The sequence below is a fragment of the Anoplolepis gracilipes genome, chromosome 7, assembly GCF_047496725.1.
Source record: "Anoplolepis gracilipes chromosome 7, ASM4749672v1, whole genome shotgun sequence".
NCBI classification, from domain to species: domain Eukaryota; kingdom Metazoa; phylum Arthropoda; class Insecta; order Hymenoptera; family Formicidae; genus Anoplolepis; species Anoplolepis gracilipes.
In genome coordinates, this window is record NC_132976.1 from 7,916,654 (window position 1) to 7,942,828 (window position 26,175).

The window sequence follows — 26,175 nt, forward strand, 5'->3', positions numbered from 1 at the left end:
ATGTACTGCGTACGTCATTATTCGAACGTATTTTATGATAAAGGGAATCCTCGCGCCGGATTTTAAATTTAAACAATATTGATTATGATTTTATTTAAATATAAATTATTTTCTCCTTTGTAATATAATACATTGTTATTTATAAAACAATGTGTATATTCGTATTTACGTACGTCATATTTGGTTAGCGAAATAAATATCAGTTAATAATGTTGAAAGAAATAAAGGCGCGTAGAAATTGAATTATTTTTATATAACTATAATAAGAAATAATTAAAAATAAAACCAAACTATAATATAAAATGTTAGTTTAACAAAGAGAGAGAGAGAGTGAGAGAGTGAGTGTGTGTGTGTGTGAGAGAGAGAGAGAGAGAGAGAGAGAGAGAGAGAGTAAAATAGATAGCTTTCGCGTGACAGTTATTGGAGTACCGGTCTAGAGAGCACGGATTTAATAATACGGCACAATCAATCTTAATACTAAGTACGTTATATGAAGAGAATGATGTTTGTAAACATACTTCCTTTTTCTCGATCAACATTTGTAATTAATATAAACCTTTCACCAATGCGTACTTTCAAATTTTGCATCTACAGCGTGAAACATGTTCGCCAAGTCTCCGGAAATTGTATTAAATGGATGAAGTCTCAAGGAAGTCAGCGAGTTTTTAAGAAAAAGACACACGCGAAAGAAGTTAACATTGGTGCTTTAAAACTTTCATGTGGTAATTTGAATAACAGTCAACAAATACTAATTTAAGCTCGCACACGCGTGTGTGTGTGAAAAGCTACGTCTACTGATAGTGGGAGTTTTAGCGCATAAAGCGGCGAAATCTTAGCAAGAGCGCCAAGAGTCTTAGATTAATCTAGGGGTGTTGCTGTTGTTGCTGCTTCCAAGCCCAAGTTTTCCTTTCGAACCAAGGCGACGTTGGAAACTCTCTTAAGAAGAACAGAGAGAGAAAGAGAGAAAGAGAAAGAGAGAGAGAGAGAGAGAAAAGAGAGTGAATGACATTATTCTCCTTGTTAAACTAATATCCACGACTAATAATCGCGCGAGTACTATTAAAACTAGTCAACTACGAAATGAATATAAATATTGTCGTTTGGCCGACAATAAATTGCTAAATTTTCGATTATACATTTTGATAATTTTGCACATATTAAGAATGATTTTAATTAAAGTAAAAATAAGCAATTAGATGCGTTGAAGATTATACGGCTATATCTTTTTTTATATTAAATATCTTGTCATGCATGAAAACTTAACGATAACGAAATTATACATATATGTGCATTACTTCCCGGTAATTTAATAATATATGGAAATATTTTGTCATAAATTATCATATTTAAGCGTGTGAAAATTGATACCATACAATATTGATACATCTGAAAAATAAACTAAGCAAAGTACTTAACAATGCAAACAATTATTCAAAGATAGTAATTTTATTTATGTTCATTGAAATTGGATCGACTTCTTTACGATTGTAAGGTGCTTGGGAACATCTGTTTGCCATTTTCGTTAATTACTCCAACAATTAAAATAATGAATTTAAGATTAGAATTACGCGAAAAGTTTTCTCAACTGACTGTGAGTAAAACCAGCAAACTTCGACATAGTGAATTTACGCATACACTACTTCTTTTATATACGAGACGACTTGGAAATTATCTTCTTTTTCTAATATGCAAATTTTTTCTTTCCAATTTAGAGGAGATGGCGCGTATAAGTTTATACAATAAATAAATAATACTACAGTAGTATACACTACACACACACACACACGTTTGTATAGCTCATTTTTTTAATCGACATATCATAGTATCCATTTAGGTCATACTCTATAATAAACTGCAGTTTAATGTGAGATCAGCCAAATAAGAATCCCGTCCAAATATATCGTAGTTATTTGAGGTGCCACCTCGTTTTAGCCTGATTTTTTTTTTTTTACTTCATCGCGGTCGATTTACCCCGAACCCGCGCTCGCACATGAACATATATTTTCGAATTATCGACAGCCGAGCCACGCGACAAATTGCGCCAGAGTACCCCCTGCCGATCGCCGACAAGTTTAATAGGTTGTGAAATCATTCTGAAAAATAGTATCGGTCCCGGCGGAACGGGATGATCTTCGACGTACTATGTACTTTTGCGGCTACAGATTTCTCGAACGCCCTGTCAAGTTTTTATGTGAAACGTGAAATATATCTGTCCGTTCGAGAACGGACGACTTAAGAGATACAACTTTTGAGACTTTATATATGGCTAGGTCTCAACGAACGTCATATGTGTAAAAGATATCTATGGTATAACAAATATACAAATTATTTGTGCTTTCGGTCAACATCAAGAACATTTTAGAGGAAAAATTGATAATATTATTCATGATAATATCCAATATGGGGATGCACAAGCACTTGTATGTTTCAAATTGAAGGAATAAAAAAATAAGTATAAAAATAATGTATCTTTGTAATTATATGATTTTTAACTGTATAGAATCTTCAGAAATAATGCAGAAAAGTCTTGAAACAATTTATTCTTTTTATAAATTATAAATTATACGTGTTTGTAAATGAATATCTCGAATATTTATCGATTTCTCCAGTTATTTAGCTTTTCACGTGAACATAGCGTATATGAACTGATATTTGCTAGAGGTCAATAGAAACTAGATGCAGAACGGATAATGGAAATCGAAAGACAAGCAACTGTTAGAGTATAATAGCAACTGTTTGATGCAGTATGGAAATTTAGGGGATTGTATTGAGTTATTTGTTCATTTCGAACATTAGTACTCTTTTAAATCGATGAATTGGATGTAACCTCATTTCAATATGATCAAAACAATATATACATTAAAGCATCACAATTATCTACCGACTGCTGTATTATTCTCTGACGTGCTTTGATTTTATATTTTTGCGTTATAAATATTTGATTTTGATATTAGATACTGTTTTGCTTCATTCTGTGCGTTTGCTACCTAAATATACATATATAATATTATTCATGCTGCATATATATTCATATTTATTTTGACATGGATTGAGGATGTTCAAACCAAATAATTTCTCTTACTTCGTGCCTTTATTCAAAATTGTATTTTATTAATTATTTATTCATTTTTTTTATTTAAAAATACAAAAAACTTTTTTGATATTAATATATTCTAGTGTCAATAATATAACTTTTATAGATATTGAGAGATACATGTGTGTCCTTGTTGAATTGAAATATAAAAGTTATATGTCGAAACAAAAATAATTTATATATGTATTTTTTAAATTGTGATTTCTTATCTATATTGTGAATATTTATCCGCAAAGAGCTAATTAAACAATTAATGTATGCTTTGTTAGCTAAGAGATAATTTTCACGTGTGATATTTACAAATTTATATTTTTGCAGTGTTATATTTTTATTAGCGTTTTATTGAATGTTACATAATCTTTGCTCCTCATTAATCATCTACGTATAAAGGATATTGAAAGATTTTGCACATTTATTATACTACCTATTTTTCGTTAGTTAATCCACACTAGTATCTTTATAACCAGTCTACCGTCTCGTAAATTGAGACACCAAGGCATATATGCGTCATTCACGAGTCCTGAATTAGAAGCCGGACGGGAGAGAGAGAGAGAGAGAGAGAGAGAGAGAGAGAATTAATCGGTCCATAAATCCGTTCCTCTGTCGGATATTCGTTTCGCTTACACGATGGATTAACGATCCGCCGTATCGAGAAGGTGTTAAAAAGCTCATCCGACGTAACTCGCGATCACAAACTGAGCGAAACGCGCGATGTTACACAACGTATAACGATAACGATTTGACCTCGCTATCTGTAGGTCAGTTGCGAAATATTTGCACCGTCATTGAACTGGTTACTTTTTTTATCCGTTATAACATACCCTCGGGTATGTTATTCTGAAAATTGCACATTTCTTCCATAGAAAATAGCCATTTAAAGACCGAATTATGTAGGTAAGAATAAGTCGAATATTCCAAACACAAAATAACAAAAAATTAAACGATATCACCATTTATTAAACACACATTGCGATTTTCGAAAGAAATTTTTATTACATCTCCTCGATCCGCTAGATTCTAATATTTAAATATCGTTGCTACCGATGTATTTTTTTAATATCATAAAGAATAAACGAAAACGATTCGTTCCTCCGGTTCATACTTTTATTATCTTGCGAAATTATTATTCTTCCCGAGACTGGAACATCTCAGTTAAGTTCTGCGCGACCTAATAGTATCCACGTTAAACGTAACAGATTCTAATGGTTATGCTCATGGTTATCGTTCGCGGTGGAGAAAAAAGTACTCAATGAGAAAGAGAAAGAGAGGGAGAGAGAGATCAAAAATAAAAGAGAGAGAGGGGTCCGCGTCTAATTACTACGGTATACCTGGCTCGTTAAGAATACTACTGTCCGCTACTTGCACGATATTTCTATCCGGATATTCTCCATCTCGTTTTGTTTTTTTTTTTTTTTTTTTTTTTTTTTATTTCGAGATCCACGACCAGTATTTAAATTATAAGCGCGTAACAGTGCAGTCGAATAGAGCACAATTTTGGAGAGCCTGTGCCGTGCGGGAAATAGCCTGCACGATGAAACTTTGTTGCGAGAGTTGAATTATCGCGTGAACTTGCTCCACGACGGAGACTACGCTGTAACGATGGAGGAGACGTAACAACGTAATGGAATATTTAATCTCTTTTTGACTAAATTATTTAAATTCAGGGGGCAATTTTTTTTCTTGTTGACGCGTAGAGAATTATTTGCATAATACATTCGCGGTTAATTGGATCCGTTGAAAAATTTATCCTTTGTTTAACAAGATTGTTGCGCGGCTAACAAGCGCCGGTAATTTTACAAGCGATTGCCCGGTATAACCGAGCATCGCGTATATGAAATTTTGTTACAGGAGTTTCATTACCGGGCCGTTCTCGCTACTCGAACGAATAATATCTAACTTCTTTATTATTCAAATTTTGGTCGCAACTTTTCTCGGTTAATGCATATAAAATTATTCTTTCGATCACGATTATCTGAACCTATAAGATAAAACTCTATGAGATAAATAGCGGATAAGTAATAATAATAAATGTTAAATTTTCTAATAAATTTAAGACTGGAATTTGTTGTAAATTGAAAGCAAAAAGTTACATTTTACTTATTTTCAATTATCTTTTAAATCAAAATCTTAATTTTCAAGTTATTTAATCTTAAAGGTAAAAAAATTTCGACTAAAAGAGTGGCTTTGAATAAAATTTTAAAAGATTAAATTTAAATTTATCTAGAATATTAAAAAAAAAACGTGTAATTTTAAATAAAAACTGCATCACGAATATTTATATTCTCTGTAGAAGAATACAATTTTCGAGAATCGTTATAGAGAAAATGTAATTTAAGAATTAAAGAAATTACTGTGTTTTTAACGGACAAAGATATATTTTGGTAAGGTTGTGTAAACTGTATATTGCAGCGCATCCTGCTTTCGTCCGACTGTTGAACCGATGAATCTTAGATTGCAAATACATATGGGGAAATCAGACTTGTGTGTAATTTTGTAAAGTTTACACCGCAGTATATATCAGTATATATAGTTGTGAAACTTCGCCGCCGAGTGTTGTATCACCACCTGTATACGAGCAACGCCACGCCGGCCGGCTACGTGACTGAATGTTTAATATGCTTGGACGCACCGCCATTATCGCGCTGCGCTTTGAATATTTTATAGGGACCGTCATTCACGTATACCGACTAAGCAAGATGCGAGTGCGTGCACGGACAGACGCCTCTGTAACAACGAGCATAAGCGTTAATCCTTTATTTTGCCCTCATATGAGAGAGACTGGCTTAGATTACAGCTTAGATATGTTCGTTGTTAACAGCTTTTCTCCAGAACATACGTATTGTATCTTGTATGCTCGGTTGCATGGGATTATTCTCTTGATTTATTAGACTTTCTAACTACCTTGTAGTCAACGTTGTATATAAAATTATATTATATTGCTAGAAATTGCAGTATTATATTTCTACTTATATACAAAACACAGTTCTCTTTTTTCAACTTTTCTATAAAAAAATATAGTAAAAAATTATCTTTATAATTTATAATATATAATTTATAAGATATATGTAATTATTATATTACTTTTATAATTATCTTTATAATTTTATTGTATTTTTATTATGAAAAAAGTTTATATTTACATTAAAAGTTTATATATTTATTAACTTACTATTATTATATAAGTATAATAATATATAAAGTTAAATATATATTTCCCATTTTGTTCATACAAAATGTAACGCTATTTGTTGATTGAGTTTAAATTATTCTATTATAACAGCTACACTCATTATATTTCAATTTAATTTAAATTTTATTTTAATTTATCGTAATAAATGATGATAAAAAAAATGTTTTAATTTGCTCGCTCGCAAAGCTTGAAAAATTGTATTGCAACTTTGGTTTGCGAGAATAATAAATGCGATTCATGGAAATGTCATATAACAAGGGGATAAAGATCTGTCTGATTTAGATGACGTCGATAAAGAAAAATCTGATAAAGAAAAAGATTTAACCCCAAAGTTAAGAAATATTCTAGAACACAGACTGGGAAGGCAGACTCTTCGCTATGGGTACATCACTAAAAGAGGACAAAGTAATAAAGTTGATAGTAGCGATAGAGAATAGGAGAGGAATGGCGGATGGCAAAGAAAAAGAAAGACCAAGTAATGAAATGGAAAAGTTTCACACTGCGCCTGGTCTTACTTGTAATGGTCGGTAAACGAATTAAAGAGCCAGGAATCTTCGCTGCCGTAGGAAGTAACCAGAGTATTTTTAGATTTTTCGAGAACACCAAGCGCGAAGTGTATTATACTAGCATCGATCTGTGTTTCACGAAGACATCGATATCTTCTTTGAAAACATTTCAGTTCTTCATCATTCACGAAGTTTTCTTTTTGTTCTTATTGAGATGCTGAACTTGTTTGTTACCACTAGATATTAATATAAGCATTTCCACTTCTATGTAATATCGATTTTGATTTTTTTTATGTCTTATTTTTCTTCAAAGTAAAGTGTTGTTTTTATGATGGTTATTGATTCTTTAATGCGATAAGTATTAAAAGTTAAGAAAGAAATAGATTAAAATAATTGATTGTAAGAAAGCTAATAAGTGTATTAAGCTTAATGTTTTTATAACTTTCTGACTTAAAAATATCGTCGGCTAGACATATCTTGTTAAAATTTGCAACGTTCTTGGAATAAAAATTTAAAAAGTACTAAGCAGGCTCCTTTTTTGATAAAATGCAAAATAAAATTTTTTAATAAATTTCTTGTATGAAAATGCAAACTGTAAGATGAAAACGTAAAGAGAGTTATGAATTTTTAAGAATATATTTAAGAGCATACGAGTACTTATACGAAGCTTCTCGAAGTTCTGACTCTTAGCAAGTTTCTCTATCGCGGAGTATTTAAAAAGTTATTTGCATTGTTTGGCGCCTCTAAAACACAAGGACGATTGCCAGGAATTTTTAATCATGTATACGCACGCAGAGCGAGCAATAATTAATTAATTAAACTTTTCTAATTCTGACTGTTGGCGTACTATTTAATTTATCTCGTGAAGGGTCTTAAAGAGTGCTTTTTGTAGCATATGTATTTTTTTTAGCGTAAAATGTATATAAAAGAAAATTAATTTATTATCTTACTTAATCAAAATATTAACACTTATTGCTAACTGTTTTCTTAACATTTATTCTCTGAATTGCATTAACTTAATGTGTGCGTGTATACGTAATGTGTGTACAAATACATATAATATAAATATAAAAAATAGGTAATTCAGTACTCACCAGTACGATGTGCAACCTGAGTGATACTAGATAAGTTGATCTGTAAAATGCAAATATATCTGAATTATATAAAGTAGTGTCCAAAATAATTAAAAAAACAATTATTAAATTTTTTATTTTTTTTCTTTAAACATATATTTAATAAAGGCACATGTTTATCAAATAACTTTTTTTTTTAGAGTTTTATAAAATTTTGATGAAACAATAAAAACCTGATTTCTTTATATAAATAATTTAAATAATTATAAACCTTAGATTTTATTTTGAAATATCTATTTTATTTTATATAAATTATTATAAATATTTTATTAAATAATTTAGTTTTCAAAAATTAATCTAAAATATTTTATGTATTATATTATGCAATGTTGTAAAAGGAATTCTTACTGCGGACATAAAGGAGCAATTTAACTATTTAATAAAAAATAATAAGTAATTAAATGCCAACCTCAACAATTGCTCCGCCATCATCTGATGCCTTCTGGGATCTGTTCCTCCTCTCTTGTTCGTGTTTTTGCTGCTTCTTTGAATGGCGCTCACACGGCACTTACTCGTGAAATCACGGTTGATTATGATCGCGCACTATCAATATAACGATCGTGCAGCACTTTGTATGGCACTCCCGATGTTAATCGCACGCCACGCGCACTTTATCATAATGCAGTGAGAGAACAACGCGAACACTACATTAAACGACTACATTAAACGACTTGCATTACAACGATTTACTAGAAAATTGCGAGACCAAATTCACACGCAAATCTACATTATATCTATTGTTAATAAATAATATATGTTCTTGTAAAGATTATCAATTTGTATTATAAGTGTGAATATATAGATACATACGTAGATGAATAAAAAATATATAACTTAAGGATAAATATCCGCAAAAAATGCAATAGCTGACAAAAAATTCGTTTTGTTGATTGCTTTTTCGCGCGATAGATTTTGATTAAATAAACTGTATGAAATACGCGTTTTTTACAAATTAACGATGTACAAACACCGAATTTTTATTACGTGTTTAATAAATATGAAAATAAATGATTAAAACGATTGTAAATAAATGTGTCACGTCATTCGATTTAGTATTGATATTGTAGTTACGATTTGTTAATAATTAAAAATGATATTAACAATTTTATTCTACTTATATGAAAATAATATCAAATTGAAGACTAGTTTTAAGACGCGATATATAAAATACAGAATTTAAAAATATAGAATCAAGATTTATTACAAGTCGTACGATTTAGTCACGCAGAATATATTACGTTGTATTACGAATCGATAATAGGAGAAGAATCGCTGCATTTAATAATATCTCTATTTATTCATAAGGGAAGATTGCGTTTGATCCTCTAATTACAGTCGTATTCGAGAGATAATACGATATACGAAACGTCTCGGATTGCTACTTTCCCTATCGAGTGTTGCGACGCGAATGATAAGGCGACCTTCAACATAGCTCATAACGCTGACAAACACGTACCCCCACCACTGTTAGTTTATTCATGCTTTCTCCCTTGAAATATTTAATACTATGAAATAAATATTCACAGAATATATATATACTTTATTTCTTTAATTTTAGACCAATTATTAATGAACTTTAATACATCATAGCTTCTCGTTATTTGAAATCTCTCCGGTAATTCGTATATTATTTTTTTACAATATAAAAATGACGTAAAAATTTAAATATAGTTGCATCAACGAAAAATTTAAAGCGCGATATGTATATCGGATTTCAAGTATCATTATAGAAACAATTATTATCTGTAAAAATTGCAATAAAACAAAAGTTTCATATTTTCTATCTCTTGCCACTTCAATTTTTAATTAAAATATTGACGTGAAACCGTGATGCATTAATATTTATTGAAATTGAAGGAAAAAAGTACATTTTTCGCAAATATTTTATTTTATAGTAGGTATATTAAATATTTTCGTAGCGGAGTGGTGGGGCGACGAATTTGACTTGACACATCGGAATTCGGTCTTGACGGCGCACGGCACGTAACGCGCTGTTGTTTGCTCGAGACCGTGACCTTGTTATTCATGTCGCGACATTCGAACGGGAAGGTAGTGTGGCGTATGGCGCTCCGTATATCGTCGTATTATCTCTCAAACTATAACTACGATCGTGCCAAGTACTAGGAGATATCAAATCTCAATCTTCCTTTACGAATAATTATCAATCCGCGTGATTAATTGACTGCCGTGATTAAGGACTCGTAAGCATATCGAAACTTTTCATCAAAGCGAGAATTTCGCGACTAATGCTTGATTCTTGATATATTTCCGAGATACGTCGTGTCTTAACTAATTATTAACAAACAATTGTATATTACGGAGATATATCGGAATATATAAAGTTATCAATGTCATTTTTATCTCATTAATAAAACGCACAAAAAGGATGGAGAGAATAAATCAATTTCAAATCGCGACTGATATTACAACCCGTTTAATTACAATCGTATCTGTCATATATTTGATATTTGTTAACTGCGTAATAAAACTTGGACTTTGTACAACGAGAATTTGTTAAAATTAATATGATTTATTTGAGCGAAGTCTATCACGGAAGTAGTCAGCGAAGCAACGATATATTTTTTGATATTATATTTTGAAGAACTTCAATTTTAATTCGCGTAATTATTCACACTTATATTATCAATATAAAATAATAATTATTAAAAAAACGGGAGCATTTTGGTTAGTAATAGATAACGTCGTCAAATGGCGCATGAATTTCGAGTAATTTTCACAGAGGTTGAGCAAATCATATCATAACTTTGCGCGATCGTAGTTTTCGCACTATTCTCTCATCATAATATATTAAAGCGCGCGTCGTGTGTGATGAACGTCGAGAGTGTCACTAAGTGTCGCACGATTAATGATTCTAACAATTAATGCGTGCGCGATCGTAATTAACCATGTTTTCGCGATTATAAGTGCCACGTGAGTGTCGTAAAGCTGCAAAGAATAAAAGAGGAGGCGAAGAAGGCCCGGGGAGGCATCGAGCAATGGCGGAACAATCTTGAAGTGAGTATTTTATAATTTATTATTTATTTTTTTTTAATTAATTGCTCGTTTATTTATTTCCGCAGTAGTCCAGTTTTCATTGTGTAATAAATACCTAAAAAATATTCTAAATTTTATTTTTCTTAATATATATTCGAATAATGTTTAGAATAATTTATATATATATATATATATATATGTATGTATGTATATATATATATATGTATGTATGTATATATATATATATATATATATATATATACATACATATATATATTTATGTATAAAATATTTTTATATTGTTTAAAATTTATAATTAATTCCATGATTTATTTAATATAGGTTTTTATTTTCTATATTAGTTTTTATAAAAATATATAATTTTTTAAATAAATATTCATTTAAAGAAGACAAAAAATAATTCAATTATTTTTTGAATTATTAATTATTTTGGACACTGCTTATATAATTTGGATATATTTTGTATTTTACAGGTCAACATATACTACAACTCCATCGCAGCACATCGTATCGGTGAGTTAATTTTTTTTTTATTATGTATATAATATATATAATATATACATATATATAACAATTTTTGTTATATCTATTATTTTAAAATTATTCAGTTATAAATATAAAACATATTAGTTTTATTAATTAAGCGTATCGATGAATTTAAGTTACAAGTGGAAAATTAAAATCAAAGTTGAGAAAAACCACAAGAAAATCGATCGTATTCGAAAATTTTATTTGAAAGGGAGATAAATGAATCTTACTTCGTCTCTAACCATTCTGCGATAACTACTCTGTGCAATGAATTTAACGAACTTGTTATATTCGATTAGCACGCGCGCGACTCACCATGTAACTTTGATGGTATTCAAGCTGTCGAGGAAGTGGAAAGTTACACTACTTCCACTTAACGCATTATGCGGTTATAGTCGGGCCACAAGCTTCAAAGTACTCAACGTCTGTCGGGCATGAGCAGTCTGTGCATACATTACTTTGCATCAAACACTTGCTTCTGACAAGGGAATGCACAAATAGAGATTGTCAAACCAGATTATTCTTGCAAGCCCTGAATAAAGAATATTTTTATAATTGCTTATTATAAAAGTATAGATTAAGATATTTTTTATTTTACACGTTAAATTTACTTTGATCGAAATTTAAAACTTAACTGTCAAGATTCTTAATTAGAATAATGAAAATTTTACAATGAATGGAATGGTTTTCTATTTTTTATCGTGTATGTTATATGTATGACAAAAGCTCAGAATATGTATTAAGAACACACATTTAAAAAATATTTAAAACGTACTTATAAAATAATGCAGTTAATATCTCGATTATTAAATATTATATAAGGTCTCGATTTATTGAAAGTTATTATTATATATAATGTGAGAATTATAATTGTGCATTTTTCGTGTAGGATTAACTCTCGCGTAAGCAGATACGGAACGCTTTTTGCTTTCTAACGCTATCCACATTCCTCGGCGCATTTGTACGCGGTTTCGTTTATTCTCGTGGTAGTCCTTCTCTCATTTTTCGTTATATTCCTTCCGCAATGTAAAGTTTAGTCTTATCGGGTTTTTCGTATCAATCTCCCTACTCTCTCCAATACACACCGACAGATTCACACGCGGTTGGTCGCGACGTGTTTTTGCGTTAGTCGGCCGACACTGAGGTAGATTCACGGTACAGTATATTTACCGAATTGAACTAAATCTACGACTTTTATTCGGGGATTTTTCTACCGAAGCATTGGCGAATGCAGTGGCGAATCGAGTCACACCGACACGGGTATGTCGAGCAATCGCGCACAAATCGAAAACCTATCTGACATATTGGACCATCGAGTTCGCTTCGCCCGTTACTATGTCACTGTTTGTTAACGGTTTATAATAGAACACGCGATGTGGTAGAATTTAGTTGTAATAATGAGACAGCTGTGTGTGTAACAGCTGTATCTGTCGCAAATTGATGAAGCTGGATTCGAACGTTGATGCATGAGATATTTCCATCCGTATGAGCGACACTATATTCTTTCGGCTATTGTATTTGTGGCAAAATTTACATTTTTGCTGTTATGGGAGGCATTGTTATTTCATTTTTATCGCATCATTTTTACTAGTTGAAATTATTTTCTTATACTTAAATGTTACTTTATACTTTATATTACTATTAAAACGAGGTTTTAACAATTATGTTAAAAAAATATTTTTTAAATTACATTTAAAGTTTTAAATAACTTCTAAAAAATAATTTTAAAATTATTTACTTATATGTATATATACATATATAATTAAATATATCACAGAAATGCGGTAGAACGTTTAATTTGGAGGATTTTATATTAAATAGAGATACTCTCTTTATATTTCTTATAAATTAGCTTTATAAACATTTATCTAAATAAAAAAATTATCTTTTCTTATAATAACATTGTCTTATGATTAAAATATTAGTCTGATTTTAGTCTTTTCTGCTCTGCTATATCTGGTATATATTAGCTTAATAAGCTAATATATTTGGCATTAAGCCAACGCTTCGAAGTTTTCTGGTTTCTATCCAACCAAAATTGTGCGGTCGCGTAAAGGATATTGAATAATTAATTAATAATTGATAAGAATATGATTATAATGATTTTCTAACAATTGATAATTTAAGAGTGCTTTTCAATAAATGAGAAATCAAATTACATTTGGTTCGTTCTTTAATCTAACTTTCAGCAATCTTATTCAACTTTTATATGAGGACAGATGGCTGCGACAAATTACTTTTCGATTTTTAAAAGTTACTGATTGTTTGAAAGCAATTAGTATGAAACATTTTAATTTCACTAAAAAGTCATCTGCTCTCTTTTTTATTAGAGTTTAGTTTACCATTTTAATATCGGTTTACAAAAAACATTTATAAAATTTATGTTGAAAAAAGTCAATAATCTCACTAAATTAAAAAAATCTCATAGCTCGAGGATAGCACTCTTCAATATAGATATCTTTTACAAATGACAAATCATTGAAAAGCTTTGTAAAGAGAATTCGCTCCCCAACGATAGAAAATACATTTGTAGTAACATCGGGAAAAATTCCTAAGCTAAAAGAAATGTTTATCGAGAAGAGAGAATGTAACATATACACATACAAAGTAGATACGGTAGATATAGTCAGCAGAAAACCAGCATAAGTAGGTACTCTCGCGCCGTTTTTCCCATGGGATATCAAGCGGCGCTAGAAGTTGCACGCGTTGATATATAAATATAGACGTCAATATAGATTCGACTGTGTCTACGCTTTGCTCTTTCTTTTTCTTTTTTTGGACTCTTTGTGCTTTCGTATATATAAAACATTATTCGTGCGTATATCCGGCGTGTCGAGTGCGATCGTTTAAACGGCTGCTGCGAGAAACAGCTATTCGCCATCTCGTGCTGCAGTGGCGTGAAAAGCATACCAACCAAGGCCACCCTTTTTCCGCGTTAAGTCGTCCAGTCCATGCTGGTTTCCCTGGTGTTCGTTTAGAACAACACGACAAAAAGGTATCCCGCCCCTATGCTCCATCGGACGTGTCGCTCACAGTCGCGTTTTTCACGGCGTATTTTTCCCGTAGCATTATGCCATGTAAAAACTTACAGCGCGTCTATTTTAGCATAATAATTTAAAATACGTATTCAAAGGATGCTACAGAAATTTTCAGAATACCTTTCACTATGTACACAAGATAGGTTTTTAGCGTCTGTATTTAATTAACTGTGTAAAAATATTATACTGTTTTTCAGTTTAATCCAATGAAATCTTTACATGAAATCTTTAATATCATAAAGAACCGTGTATAAAATAATGAGTACATATATTATAACATATATTAATGCACTCTACTTTTTGCAAAAAAGTAAGCAAATAACCAGTTATCGAGAAAAAAGCATTCAAGTAATTTAAACAATTTAATGCATGGACGATCGTTAATTTGATATAAAAATAACCTATGGTATGGAAAACCTATCTGTGGTTCAGACTTCGATAATAAATGCAATTATAATTGGTTTAACTTTTTATTTGTGATTTTTGATATTTTATGTGTCTATTAGCAAATTTGATTAAATGCACTAGTGTATATATTAAAGACTGTTCTACACAAATTTACGGTAACATAAATAATTAAAATAGTAATTAATACTTAATACTTAAAAATAATTAAATTATTTATTATTATTGTTGTTTAATGCAAATAACGATAATGATAACTTTTAATATTAATTATCTTACTGTTTTAATTATATTATTGTAAAATTGTAAATTTGTATAAAACAGTCTTTAATGTATATCAATGTACACTAATTCATCTAATTGACTGTACTGTAAATTTATATATAGAAAAAGACATTTTTATTCTATTTCTTGCACGTACTGCATTTCTAATTTATAGAACACGTTAAAATTATTGGCATTAGTTTCGAGTTTTTAGGAATTCTTCGTAAAAATATTTTGTTATTATAAACGATAATAGCTCTTGATTTTAAATTAACAGTTATTGATCAGTACGATTAAAATATATATTTATGCAGATAGATAATACATAAGTAATAATTAAAATAATGATTAATTAATAATAATTTATTATAATAATAATTCTTGGGCACTTCCGAAACTTCAAGAAAATACAGAAAGAAAATAAAAGAAAAAATCAATATGAACCAACCATTTTAGGCCTCTTCCTCAAAAGGATATAGTAATAAATATATATTATATAGAAAGCTATTATTTCACCCAAGAACGTTAATTTTTTAGTTTTTAATTTTCTCTACTTTTGATTCTCTCTTTAATTTTTCTTTATCTCTTTTAATTTTTCAATTATTAACTCCTAAATTTGGTTTATTAACTTCTAAATTATGAAGAAATTTTGTAAATAATATTCCTTTTGTTATCAATGTAGATTATTTTTATCTTACTCATTAGTGCAGGAAATGAAATGCATTTGATGAATGTCCATTCATAGATATGGAAACCTGTTTCCACTTTATACGATAGAAGAGGGTTTCCAATCTGTTCGCTCTCAAGATAACTCTCTCAATGTCCATTCGTATCATTTCTCTGTGTCAAATCGAATCGACTAATGAATTTGCGCCGTCTAGTTAGGACGCCATCAACGCCCATCGGGGACAGATTTACTGTCAATTTGCTTGTACGAGCTTGAAGTCCTTGGAAGTACCCAATCCGTATACGCGACTGTCGATCTAGGTTTCAATCTATTACAGATACTGTTCGGTAGATTACTATGCGATGGGCAGTTACGATATTCAATATATCTGAAATATTAGTCTTCAAGTATCGACGCGACGTCAATAAATTTCAATGAACATTTGATTTTGATAATAATGAATAGCTATTTGGTAAATAGCTTTATTATTTATCTCTATAATTTCATTGATGAGAGATAGCCATTTATTAGGGTTGATGAATTATTTATATAACATCTAGTTTTAAATCTTTCATTTCAGTTTTACTAGAAGTAAATTTAAAGCTCAATAATATACACATTATTTGTTCAGAATGCCATAAATAATAGTAAAATTAAACAACATTTGTTTGCATTATATAGCAATCATTTAAATTTTATATTAAATTACGGATAAATTTTAATTATTTATCATTTAATAAATTCTTAAGATTATATAATAAAATGATCGTCTTCGTGAAATGCAATAGGATTATAGATATTACGTATTATTTTATCTATGGTGTTACTAAAATGCGTTGGATATCCAAACTTATCGGGCCGCTCTGTATATAGTAATATCCGCTTTCAAACAAGAAAATATTTCGTGTATCTAAACGTTCGTTTGTAGTTCCGTGGTATAGTATAATTAAACCGCGGTATCCCGCAACAAGCTACGTTTACGTGGAGGGGCGTAAAATCTACACACAATAGTCACTATGCCGCGTTTACAATGGATACTCAATTCGCCAAACTTATTACACTTTGGCCAGAGTTTAACAATCCTTATTCCTATTATCATTTCACTTCATTTGTTATTATATTTGCGAAAACCTCAAGTATTGTTACAGTATTCGTAATGATAGCGCATTATCAGACCAAAATATAATTATAGGTTATCGCAACTGACTAATAAAGTGATTTGTAAGCTGTATGCTAATTACGTTATATCTCCGTTATGTACAATGTGTGTTAGAATTACAGAAATAATATATAGGATACGTAAATAGAATGCGTCAGAAATTACATGTTAGATAAGGATTTTGATACATCGAAATGTATTAATTAACAAATTTACAGGTAGTTTTTATATTTACAAAGTTAGTTTTTGGAATTATACTAATGGTAAGATAGTAATTTTTTTTTTAATTATGCTTTGTTTTTTTCTCTTTTTTTTTTTTTTTTTTTTGCGTAATGAGTTTTTATAATACTATCTTCTTATATTCCACTCTTCGTTATGTTCATGAGAATGTGTCGAGACTTGCGACTCCTTAATGAGCGATTTTTTTATATGCCCTTCCATCTTTATATTTTTGTACAGATATTATTTCGTTGCGACACGTAGAATAGAGTTCTTGCATTAACATGTCGCATTAGAAAACCAATATTGTTGTCTGACAATGAGTAACAACCGTCGCATCGTTGCTATTTCACTGGTTTTATCTACCGATAGAAGTAAACGCGTTAGCGTGATTTAGAAGCATGAATAATGTCGAGTACAACAACGTTAGGTGATTGATGACGTAGCGGATATAGATCTCAGAAAATATTCTGCATAGATATTACAATATATACATACATGATAATCATGCACCTTACCCGTCTTTATATCGACACATCGCTTGATCGATGAACAGCAAACGTATATCGTTAATCTTTTCACCGGCAATTTCGTTATTCTCTATGCTGAACGATAAAAAAATTAAGACGTTGATATTATTTAAATTATATGTATCTTTTGCTCGTATCGGAAAAACACTTTATTAATGAATGCATTAGATCCTATCTCAGAGCAATGACTTTTGCAATTCTTGGCTCCTATCGATCTCGCGCCTCGCCAGTGTCAAGGTAAACCACGCTTTCGCGTTGTAACGGTCTGATAACACTAATCTGTAGTTACTGGGCGATAGGTCGATTTAGCTACCCGACCGCTCATCCATATCTTCGTATATACGTGTTGGTGTACCTATATATCGGCATAGCGTGCAACATTATTGGTAAATCCGTGAGAATCGCGCAGTGGTTCATGGGCTGGGTGAAAACAGTGCAGAACACACACGGATCGGATTGAGAATAGTGCCAGAAGGATAAGAGAAGGAGAGAGAGAGAGAGAGAGAGAGAGAGAGAGAGAGAGAGGGTGAGGGAGCGAGGAAGAGAAGGAAGGGAGGATTGGCTGCTGATATAACTGTTACAAAATAGGCGTGCGGTCGCGTTTGAAATCCGGATACGGCTATTCTGCTCTCGGGTTTAATGTCGCCATTCTCCGCCCGGCTTTCGATTCCTCTACACACGTATCGAGTATAAACAACGGATATGTGTGTCTACATTCGCGTATTGCGACGAAACTTAATAATTGATACGGTTATTTTAATAAAAATTATTGATCTTTTTCTAGTATTTTTAACGAGATTGGATCGGTGTGCGCTATTATATTTTTGGATAACAAGGAGCTTTATCTTACTTTGCGATCGAGTTATTTGCCTTTTGTGCGATAACAGCGGAAACTATTACGAAACTGTTTGGAATGATCCTGTTTTTCGTCAGTTATACTATTATGATTGTTCGTATACTATTCAAAACGCTTGAATGGACTTTCCGATATTTTACAAACAGCGAAAATTCAATTTCAATCACGACACAGCTACGGAAATCTTAAATGCTGCAGCTTAGTAAATTATTACTATTTGTTTCAACACGTGACATTGATAGCTTGTTTCGAAAAGATTATATTATATTATAGTTTAAATACTAAATAGAATTCTTTACAGAAATGATCAATAATAATAAATCTATATTAGATATAATACTGGTGACAAATCCTAGTATCTAGTAACAAATTATTGTGACGTACAATTTTAAGATATTATTTTTGATGTTTACCGTTAGATATACAACTGATGATTTTATTATAACTGGATTTTATTGAATATAGAAAACTTAGATTCTAACAGTACTAGCAAAGAACGCTGCTGTGAAAAGTAAAATTGTATTGTATATCGTTTAGGTAAATGTTACAGTCTAAAAATATAGTGAATGTAATACCCGATAGCGTTATTTAACTAACAGGTTATTCGGAATAGAACGGACGGATATTGTGTAACATAACGTTTAGTAATTTTTAAAATATTTTGCTTGCCGCAAACAAGATTTGGTCAATGTTATCGGCGAAAATTCACGAAACACCAGACGACCGAAATAAAAAGAGAGAAAATCGCGAATAGATGGCGACGACACTGTTGAAAATGGAGTCGCAGGCAGATTGAGGGGTTGTTTCAGCAGGTCTGGCATGTCGCCGTCATAAATCTGCGGTACTCAGTGGTTCCGCTGCGAGAGGTGCAAGTTTATAACGTGACGAAGACCACACGGTAGGAAGTAGATAGAATGGAGACATGACGGTAAAAGGGAAATAGACAGGCAGACAATGAGAAATAGACTAACAAGAATGAGAGCTGGACGAGAGGGGTGGAAGGAGAGGGCGGAAGAGGGTGGTCGTCGACTGCATAGGACGAGCGAAGCACGAGCAGTACAAAAGTTATTAAATTTGATTAGACTTTGCCGCATAGTGGTACAGAACCGAGGATAGAAAAGGGACGGGTAGGTGAGGTTACGACGAGGACGATGGGAATAGAACGGGGTTACCAAGGGGAGGTAGATTTCACCTGGGGTTGGTGGTTGCACCGCGAGAAATGCTGGCGCAGCCGGTATGAGTTTCGAACTGCATTGGTACCAGCGGGTATCTATGGCTTATGATGCCACTGCTAGAAAGAGAGAGAGAGAGAGAGAGAGAGAGAGAAGAGAGAGAGAATATTTATTCTCGCTCTCCGTCGTCGTCCGTATCACGCTTTCTCCATGTTGACTCTCTCTCTGCCGGACCTATATCGTATTAAATATAATTGTTAAAGTTCGCTCGTGCGCGAGGATTACGACAGTTTCGACGATTTACGTTATTGTCGCGAGAACTAGAAGGTATGTTCACATGCCGTGATACAGCGGCCACCATAATCGATGTGCGCGCGAAGTTTGCATACAGAAAATGTGTTTCGCCATTATACATTTTCATCATGCATATAAAAGTAGAAGAAACTATGTGAAGAGAAATTTTTAGACTTATCTCTTTTTTATGTTTCATTCTTTGTAGAATATCTCGTAAAACTTTTACTTATTATCTTTTATTTCTTTTTCTTTCTCTCTCTTTCTCTCTTTCTCCTTCCTTTTCGCTCTGAACATTTTTAATAATATACCTATTTCTTTTTCATTTGTAATCTTATCAAATTAATTGGAATCTTGAATAATAATATAAAATTTCTTACTTTTTTGTATTTTTCAATTATTATCAATAAATAAAGGCGATATTCTTGCGATATTTCTTGAAATAATCAATGAAGAGCATGTAAAGAAATTCGACATTATCCTTTTCAGCGATATAAAACTATATGTTTTTGAAAATATGATTATTCAATTTATCATAGTAATTTAAATAAAGTTTACGTTATTGCAAACGAAAGTGAACACTTTCACGTATAACTTTTCTAAAATCTTTTGTTTTGTATGAGAATGTGTGTAGAAAAGACGTGAGTAACTTCGTAGAGCAACGGGACAAATACGTCAGAGCAATCTGCAAAACTTTCTCGATCATCGAGTTGCTCCCCGGGGAGCAGTTCACGTCCGATTTATGATAGCAGAAAAAAAAAATATCGATCAGAGAGGCGCCTTATTTCTCGACACGGCACCTTCCAACTGGCGGCGATACCGGGGGATCATTCGCATTAAATTCCTTGGAGATTTCCGATCGAACGTTCGCTGATCTCGAACGTCATATAATGTCGATTTCTTTGTTCGCACGATTTTCATCCGATAAGCGACAGTCACGTGCTGTCGACTGTCTTCGGAGATTGGCCAATCGCCGAGATTCCCACTGGAGTTGTAAAAACGTGACAACGAGTCACAACAATTTTATTCTTTCCATTTATCCAGATTTAAATAGATCTTTTTTTAAATATTTATCAAAAAATTAAAATATGTTCCAAATATAATAGAATGAGCGTTTGAATAGTCGACTGTTTTTGATGGAAATTTGATTCTACAACATTAATTACATATTGATTAATAACAAACATGTTAATATTTGTTCATTTATTTATTTATTTATTCATACACTATATATATAATTATATTATAAAAAATTGTGTGCTCAGATTTTTACATTATTTTATTTAATTCTACATATACATTAATTATATATAATCGGAATTTGATATTTTATGCATAAATATTTTGTTTTACATTAATTGTAATTATTTTATGATAATATTATGAATATCAAAAAGATATAAAACTTCTCACTTTTCTGTATTTTCCAATTATTGTCAATAAATAAAAGCGATAGTCTCGCGATATTTCTTAAAGTAATCAATGAAAATCTTCATATGAAGAAATCGACATTATCCTTTCCAACAATATAAAGAAAACTATTATACATATTTTTGAAAATTTGACTTGATATTTTTGCAAGAATACAATTCGCACAAATGTCTGTTGGAAAAATTCTCGGGGAATGAGATGAAATGTCGCCCATGTAATGCGCGAATTCTGATAGCAGTCGGCGTTAAGTCAATGCTAGTAGAGCGGGTCTACATGGGATCAGACAGTGGTGGAGCCTATATGTAGGTCAGCCTTGACTGCGACACTACGTGCTCCGTAAACTGAACCAAAGGAGGTATTGCCTCCACTCTGTGTTCCAATTCGTTTATACTGGTTAATCTTTCATTTTGCCTGCTAATTAGACAAGAAAATGTTCCTCGATTTTTAAATATTCTTTAAACATTTTTGATAATAAGAGAAATTTTAAAATTAATTTTAACGACTCTCTTCTTGTGTTCTTCAAAAAATATCCTTGTTACTTATTTTAGACGAATTTTTGATAAGTCAGTAATTTACTTCCGATATAATTCTGTTAAACAATGAAAGGAAGAATATATATATATATATATTTTTTTTTTTTTATCGTAATAGGAATCGGTTCGGAAAACGAAGTTGCGAAGGAAAAGCGCGGCAGCGGATGACAATGTGCGTTTTACAGCATGGAAAGGAGCGAGAGGAGAGAGAGCGGGATGATTTTTCCGCGAAGATTTCATTTTCTCGAATCGCCATCGAGCCATGTGCCGGCTGCAGGACGCAAACATACAGCGATGTTGCCGTCGTTTTCTCTCATCGTCGTCGACGATTCCTTCTGCAAATCGGCGACGATAACGCCGAACGGTGGCTCGGGTCGTTAAATTATATGCGACAATCGAAATTCGTAAGATTTGCGCGACGGCTTATCATACTTATCGTTCGGCCGAGACGCTCCATTCACTTCGTTTTCTACGACGACGTTCATTGCTTTACTTCTCACGTTTACCGGCGTCTCGCGACTAAAAGTGTTTGTGCACAGAATACTTTGTGCGAGAGCGGTACCGGGACTTTCTAAAGAGTTAAAGTAACACTTTTTTTCCTTCGACAATGTGTGACGGTAATGAAAGATTGCATCAATATATATATTTGCAGCATTGTTATATTATTGTTTGCTCAGTCAGTCTTAATAAAAATATTTTTCAATGTGACATTCCATGAGCTGAAAAAGTAGTTTATATAAAATTAAAATAATGATATAACTCTTAGATAATTAAATAATTACAGCAAAATAATTATTTTTTCCTTTAATTATAATTTGTTATATAAGCGAGAAAATTATTAAATTGGCAATTAATTATTAATTTTATCATAATTTTTAATGTCATCATATTGTCTCATCATATATTTGAGTGTCGATTATTCGATTACACATTTCTTTCCGTGCATATTTCTCTTTTACATATTTTACTTTTAATTAAACCTTTTTGGGAAAAAAATGTGTTATTTTACGCCTCGAAAAAAGATCTCATGCAAAATTCATTAAAGAATGATTTTTGCGTAATTTATTAACGCTTTTAGCCACTTATAAAGTAATTAAATCTTTTATCTTTCGCATTTCTTTCTCGTTTTATCATTACTCGAATTTTTGTAAAAGCTTTCGTTAGAAACAGTTCATTGTCGCGTAAAATAAATTTACAATGCTTGGGTCGCAGCATACAAATTTAATGACATTATCAAAGCAATGTCAACCACGATCGCCAAGCTATTTCCGTAAATTATGTCGCGCGGTTATAGTACGTCAAGCTTCAGGAATCCCTCAGAATACCAATATCGCGGTTCTAATTACGATAATATAGTTAACAATGACCGATATTGCTATTAAATCATTGCAATGTTCACCACTTGTGTATTATAATAAATAAATATATAGAAGAAAAAAGAGATAAATTGAGTAATTTGAAATGTTGACGTATCAGGCAATACTTAATTAACATCAACACATATATACATGATATTTTAAATTATAAATATTAGATATGTGAGAGATTGAAAATTAGAAATTTAGAATTTTACCACATTGGACTTAAAATTAAATAGGTGTCAAAAAGTTTATCCATAGTTTGCTTCAAATGATTTAATCTCCTCATCTGGTGGGTTAGCTAAAAAGTAATGTCATTTTTTTCAATAGACACACTACATTTTCAATACAAAATTCAATTCTTAAGCTGTATAAAATATATATATATATATATATATATATATATATATATATATATTCTGAAAGAATATGTATATATTTAATGTTTGTACCGTGTTTTTTTTTCCTTTGCAAAAATAAAAAAGCATAATTATTTAAGAATTTATCTTCTTGTCATTTTCAAAGTAATTCGTCGTTTTCAATTCAAGAAAATTTAATCAAACATAATGATTTTTCAAATCACGCGTTAGTGTCAGAATATGTATATATTTTATAGAGCTTAAGAAGAGAGAAAATGACATTACTTTGTAGCCAATCCAAATATTTGATCTCTAAATATACTTAACATTTTTAAAAAATGATTTTTATAAAGATTAATCTTGAATTGTGATCGGATTCGTAATTGTTGGAAAGCAAGCGTAATAACGATATTTTTAACGTACGTCGTACATTTCGATGGTGGATCACAGGTGCCTTTGAACTTGTGGTTTTCACCATTATCCATGCGATTCGCCATCGCTGCTTAATTACGCCGTTTCAATTTCCATTCGGCTCGGAACGAAGTCTCGGTTTCAATTGCGTGAAGCAACGGCAACGTTGAAATGTGAATGATGAACAGGAAGAGATGGCTGAGCCATTCCAACATACGAGATACGGCACGTCAAATACCTGTCGAACGATCGAGCGAGGTAAGCAGGAATCTCGGGAATGCCTCCTCTCTGCGTTACTGCGTGCCGCGGAGCGCACGGGAGAAAATTTCAGGTTTCTCGGTCGGATTTGCGAAACGAGAGAATATATATATATATATATATATATATCGGAGGCTGTCGGCGATTCTACTAAACTAAATACCGTCTGGCGCAAAGTCGCGAGATTTCAAATTTTCCTTTGTGCGCGAGTTGCGGATTCGCGGATTCGTGAATTGCTTACAAACGATCGTGAAATCAGTTCTATCACGAGTTCCTGGCGAATTTCTCTACTACAGAAGGAATCACGATTTTAGTTTGAATAGAATGCTTGTTTGATCGCGATCTTCGATGTGATTTTGAATAATCTATCGTTGGAATAAAAATATACTCGCCTAAGAGTAGGCAGTGTTGATGTAAAATTATCTCATCACGTTAAAGATATATTACAAGCGCAATAGAGAAGATTTGGTAAAAAGCTATGAAAAGAGAGAAAAATTTTCACATTTTTCAGTAAATAAAATGCAACCATTTTGTTGACATACCAAGTTGGAACTCGTGGGCGCGCGTACAGGATTCGAAATATTTTTAGATTATGCGAATGCGAGTTCACGTGTGAGATTAAAAGTAAACTGGATTAATTCCTCTCGCGCTATGTGTAAATTGCGAATTTCAAGATAAGAGGACACGCATATTTCTCTCGTCCAGTTTTATAATTAATTCTACCATGATGCATGCGAAATGGCATTTTTACAAAACTTTATAATCCCGTTGTGTAAATGTGCAGTAATATAGCACCGTGAATGTGTGTGTACGTATATAATCTTTTTTGTTAAACATCTCATAATAGCCTTGCAGCACGCGGCACAGATGAAGCGATATATTGAAGAAAGAGATACGGTAGCAGACCGGAAGAAAGAAAGTTTCGCCGCGAATGGCCAATAAACAGTAATAAGAGATGTAGAGATTATAAAAAAAGACTATAAATCTTTGTAGACGATAAAAATGACGTGACGATAAATGTAGACATCGAAGTTACATTTTAATAGGCACGAATTTCTTTAATGCGAACTGTTTTTATAGTTGTGTTATATACATAGTTGCAATTGACTTTGATATTTGTAATGATAATATTTTTTAAATAGAACAATTATACGTGTGAAAGTTTGTGAAAATTTAATTTATATATTGCTCAGTTATCGACATATGTATTTGAAATTTCAAAATAACGATAATATTTAGCTATAAATAGCATTTTTTAATTTAATTTCCAATTTCAATAAATTATGTTTTTATTTACCAAAAATATTATGCTTACTTACATATATACATTTTTTTCTAATATTGTCAGATCAAATTTTTAACATTTGCGTTCTCTCTCTCTCTCTCTCTCTCTTTCTTTTCTTTACTACAGTCTTAAAATTGATAGGATAATAATTACAAGAGTTTAAGTCGTTTAAATTTTGAGTAAAAACAAAAAACGAGGTGAACCCTGAGGGCTTGAAGAGTTAAACAAATTGCTTTTCGTAAGTAGGTTTACTTTATGTTAGACAGCTGGTAGCGACTCACCCAATTGGCGGATGCATTTGCATGTGTGAAATCCAGTTCGTAAAGAGCGTCTTAACCCGAAAGCTGGATGAGTCGTTTCGGCTGGGGGAGGAAAGGGGTTGGATCTTGCCTCGTTAAGACCATGCCGCAAACTTGGAGAAGTGCTCTCGGTGTCCACAAGTCGCCGATCACACGGCCTGCCGGAAACTCGGA

At 31.8% G+C, this 26,175-nt stretch overlaps 1 protein-coding gene across 6 annotated transcripts in view; it reads left to right on the forward strand.

Moving 5' to 3' along the window:
• The window catches only part of LOC140668052 (lachesin), a 236,096-nt gene that overhangs the window by 22,249 nt on the left and 187,672 nt on the right, over nt 1–26,175 (forward strand). Inside the window, exon 2 of one of the 6 annotated variants that reach the window (XM_072896615.1) lies at nt 11,412–11,451. The exons of the other annotated variants lie outside the window; for them this stretch is intronic. The gene's annotated coding sequence lies outside the window, so the exon portion shown is untranslated. The remainder of the gene's footprint in view (nt 1–11,411; nt 11,452–26,175) is intronic. 6 annotated transcript variants of the gene reach the window in all.